Raw genomic sequence first — 5257 nt, forward strand, 5'->3', positions numbered from 1 at the left:
ATGACAGCTTTGTAATAGAGCTTGAAGTCCGGAATTGTGATGCCACCAACTTTGGCTTTCTTTTTCAATATTCCTTTGGCTATTCGAGGTCTTTTCTGGTTCCATATGAATTTTAGGATTATTTGTTCCATTTCTTTGAAAAAAATGGATGGTATTTTGATAGGAATTGCATTAAATGTGTAGATTGCTTTAGGTAGCATAGACATTTTCACAATATTTATTCTTCCAATCCAGGAGCATGGAACATTTTTCCATTTCTTTGTGTCTTCCTCAATTTCTTTCATGAGTACTTTATAGTTTTCTGCGTATAGATTCTTAGTCTCTTTGGTTAGGTTTATTCCTAGTATCTTATAGTTTTGGGTGCAATTGTAAATGGAATGGACGCCTTAATTTCTCTTTCTTCTGTCTTGTTGTTGGTGTAGAGAAATGCAACTGATTTCTGTGCATTGATTTTATATCCTGACACTTTACTGAATTCCTGTACAAGTTCTAGCAGTTTTGGAGTGGAGTCTTTTGGGTTTTCCACATAGAGTATCATATCATCTGCAAAGAGTGATAGTTTGACTTCTTCTTTGCCGATTTGGATGCCTTTAATTTCCTTTTGTTGTCTGATTGCTGAGGCTAGGACTTCTAGTACTATGTTGAATAGCAGTGGTGATAACGGGACATCCCTGCCATGTTCCTGACCTTAGCGGAAAAGCTTTCAGTTTTTCTCCATTGAGAATGATATTTGCGGTGGGTTTTTCATAGATGGCTTTGATAATATTGAGGTATGTGCCGTCTATCCCTACACTTTGAAGAGTTTTGATCAGGAAGGGATGCTGTACTTTGTCAAATGCTTTTTCAGCATCTATGGAGAGTATCATATGGTTCTTGTTCTTTCTTTTATTAATGTGTTGTATCACATTGATTGATTTGGGGATGTTGAACCAACCTTGCAGCCCTGGAATAAATCCCACTTGGTCATGGTGAATAATCCTTTTAATGTGCTGTTGAATCCTATTGGCTAGTATTTTGGCGAGAATTTTTGCATCTGTGTTCATCAAGGATATTGGTCTGTAGTTCTCTTTTTTGTTGGGATCCTTGTCTGGTTTTGGGATCAAGGTGATGCTGGCCTCATAAAACGAGTTTGGAAGTTTTCCTTCTATTTCTATTTTTTGGAACAGTTTCAGGAGAATAGGAATTAGTTCTTCTTTAAATGTTTGGTAGAATTCCTCCGGGAAGCCATCTGGCCCTGGGCGTTTGTTTGTTTGGAGATTTTTGATGACTGTTTCAATCTCCTTACTGGTTATGGGTCTGTTGAGGCTTTCCATTTCTTCCTGGTTCAGTTGTGGTAGTTTATATGTCTCTAGGAATGCATCCATTTCTTCCAGATTGTCAAATTTGTTGGCGTAGAGTTGCTCATAGTATGTTCTTATAATTGTCTGTATTTCTTTGGTGTTGGTTGTGATCTCTCCTCTTTCATTCATGATTTTATTTATTTGGGTCCTTTCTCTTTTCTTTTTGAGAAGTCTGGCCAGGGGTTTATCAATCTTATTCATTCTTTCAAAGAACCAGCTCCTAGTTTCGTTGATTTGTTCTATTGTTTTTTTGGTTTCTATTTCATTGATTTCTGCTCTGATCTTTATGATTTCTCTTCTCCTGCTGGGTTTAGGGTTTCTTTCTTGTTCTTTCTCCAGCTCCTTTAGGTGTAGGGTTAGGTTGTGTACCTGAGACCTTTCTTGTTTCTTGAGAAAGGCTTGTACCGCTATATATTTTCCTCTCAGGACTGCCTTTGTTGTGTCCCACAGATTCTGAACCATTGCGTTTTCATTATCATTTGTTTCCATGAATTTTTTCAATTCTTCTTTAATTTCCTCGTTGACCATTCATTCTTTAGAAGGATGCTGTTTAGTCTCCATGTATTTGGGTTCTTTCCAAATTTCCTCTTGTGATTGAGTTCTAGCTTCAGAGCATTGTGGTCTGAAAATATGCAGGGAATGATCCCAATGTTTTGATACCGGTTGAGACTTGATTTAGGACCAAGAATGTGATCTATTCTGGAGAATGTTCCATGTGCACTAGAGAAGAATGTGTATTCTGTTCCTTTGGGATGAAATGTTCTGAATATATCTGTGATGTCCATCTGGTCCAGTGTGTCATTTAAGGCCTTGATTTCCTTGTTGATCTTTTGCTTGGATGATCTGTCCATTTCAGTGAGGGGAGTGTTAAAATCCCCTACTATTATTGTATTCTTGTCGATGTGTTTCTTTGATTTTGTTATTAATTGGTTTATATAGTTGGCTGCTCCCACGTTAGGGGCATAGATATTTAAAATTGTTAGATCTTCTTGTTGGACAGTTCCTTTGAGTATGATATAGTGTCCTTCCTCATCTCTTATTGTAGTCTTTGGCTTAAAATCTAATTGATCTGATATAAGGATTGCCACTCCTGCTTCTTCTGATGTCCATTAGCATGGTAAATTCTTTTCCACCCCCTCACTTTAAACCTGGAGGTGTCTTCGGGTTTAAGATGAGTTTCTTGTAGGCAACATATAGATGGGTTTTGTTTTTTTATCCATTCTGATACCCTGTGTCTTTTGATTGGGGCATTTAGCCCATTAACATTCAGGGTAAGTATTGAGAGATATGAATTTAGGGCCATTGTATTGCCTGTAAGGTGACTGTTATTGTATATTGTCTCTGTTTCTTTCTGATCTACTACTTTTAGGGTCTCTCTTTGCTTAGAGGACCCCTTTCAATATTTCCTGTAGAGCTGGTTTGGTGTTTGCAAATTCTTTCAGTTTTTGTTTGTCCTGGAAGCTTTTAATCTCTCCTTCTATTTTCAATGATAGCCTAGCTGGATATAGTATTCTTGGCTGCATGTTTTTCTCGTTTAGTACTCTGAATATATCATGCCAGCTCTTTCTGGCCTGCCAGGTCTCTGTGGATAAGTCTGCTGCCAATCGAATATTTTTACCATTGTACGTTACAGACTTCTTTTCCCGGGCTGCTTTCAGGACCTTTTCTTTGTCACTAAGACTTGTAAATTGTACTATTAGGTGACGGGGTGTGGACCTATTCTTATTGATTTTGAGGGGGGTTCTCTGAACCTCCTGAATTTTGATGCTTGTTCCCTTTGCCATATTAGGGAAATTCTCTCCAATTATTCTCTCCAATATACCTTCTGCTCCCCTCTCTGTTTCCTCTTCTTCTGGAATCCCAATTATTCTAATGTTGTTTCGTTTTATGGTGTCACTTATCTCTCGAATTCTCCCCTCGTGGTCCAGTAGCTGTTTGTCCCTCTTTTGCTCAGCTTCTTTATTCTGTGTCATTTGGTCTTCTATATCGCTAATTCTTTCTTCTGCCTCATTTATCCTAGCAGTGAGAGCCTCCATTTTTGATTGCACCTCATTAATAGCTTTTTTGATTTCAACTTGGTTAGATTTTAGTCTTTTATTTCTCCAGAAAGGGCTTTTATATCTCCCGAGAGGGTTGCTTTAATATCTTCCATGCCTTTTTCAAGCCCGGCTAGAACCTTGAGAATCATCATTCTGAACTCTATATCTGACATATTACCAATGTCTGTATTGATTAGGTCCCTAGCCTTTGGTACTGCCTCTTGTTCTTTTTTTTGTTGCGAATTTTTCCGCCTTGTCATTTTGTCCAGGTAAGAGTTTATGATGGAGCAAGTAAAATACTAAAAGGGTGGCAACAACCCCAGGAAAATATGCTTTAGCCAAATCAGAAGAGATCCCAAATTGTGAGGGGGGAGAAAGGGGATATAAAGGGGTTGAAAAAGAAAAAAAAAAAGAAAAAACAACTATTTAAAAAAAGAAAGCCAATAAAGAAAAAATATAAAAAGAGGAAAAAATATATATATATATTAGATAAACTATTTAAAAAACGTTAAAAAAGAAAACGGTAAAAGTTAAAAAAATTTAGCAGAAGAAGAGAAAAAGAAAAAGAAAAAAATTGAAAAAGAAAAAAATTAAATTAACTGCAAGGCTAAAAAATCATGGGGAGAAAGCCATGAGTTCCGTGCTTTGCTTTCTTCTCCTCTGGAATTCCGCCGCGCTCCTTGGTGTTGAAACTACACTCCTCGGTAGGAGAACTTGGTCCTGGCTGGGTTTCCCGTTGATCTTCTGGGGGAGGGGCCTGTTGTAGTGATTCTCAAGTGTCTTTGCCTCAGGCGGAGTTGCACCGCCCTTACCCGGGGTCGCGCTGAGCAATCCGCTAGGGTTTGCTTTCCGGAGCTTTTCTTCCCTGAGCGCTTTCTGTAGAGTTCCGGAGGACGGGAGTGAAGATGGCGGCCTCCTGGTCTCCGGCCCGGGGAAGCCGAGAGCCCGGGGCCCCACTCCTCAGTGCGCCGTCAGAGAACAGCGCCCAATGACTCCCGCCACCCTGGCCTCTGGCCGCGCTCCGAGCTGACCGAGCCTGCGACTGGTTCAAGTCAACCCCGAGCTGAGAGTCACTCCTCGGCTCTGTCTCTGTAGCCGGCTTCCCCGCTCCAATACCGGTAAGCTCTGCGACACTCAGACACCCCCGATCCTTCTGCGACCCTGCGGGACCTGAGGCCGCGCTGACCCCGCCTGGGCTTCACCCCAGTTAAGCTTCTGGAGCGATGTCCCTCAGCGGAACAGACTTTTAAAAGTCCTGATTTTGCTCAGTTGCTCCGCTGCTCGCTGGGAGCCGGCCCCTCCCCCCGCGGTCTATCTTCCCGTCGCTTTGGATTCACTTCTCCGCCAGTCCTACCTTTCAGATAGTGGTTGATTTTCTGTTTCTAGAATTGCTGTTCTTCTTCTCTTCAATCTCCCGTTGGATTTGTAGGTGTTTGCAATCTTTAGATAAGCTATTTAGCTGATCTCCCGCTACCGAAGTAGTCTCAGCTGCTACTTCTCCGCCATCTTGACTCCTCCCCTCCCCACCCTTGTTTTTCTAATAAAACCATGTTTACCAAAGTTTATTAAAGAGCCCCCCCTTTGATATAAAATAGTAGAAGACATCTATGTAGAATGGAACCCAATGAAATTATGATATATGGATTGGATATCATTCAGTGTAATCAGTTTTTTCTCCTATTCCAGTACCACCCTGAAAATGCATATTATTTTGAGGCTAATGTGGTGCTTTTTATCTAGAATAGCATCTATAAGTAACACAGTTCCATATATATTCAATGCCTAAAAATTTACTGGCAAAATTTTTTTAAAAAGATTTATTTATTTATTTATTTATTTAAGAGAGAAACAGAGAGAGAGGAAGAGAGAGGAGGAAGA

The sequence above is a fragment of the Lutra lutra genome, chromosome 8 (genome assembly GCF_902655055.1).
Source record: "Lutra lutra chromosome 8, mLutLut1.2, whole genome shotgun sequence".
In the NCBI taxonomy this organism is placed as follows: Eukaryota; Metazoa; Chordata; class Mammalia; order Carnivora; family Mustelidae; genus Lutra; species Lutra lutra.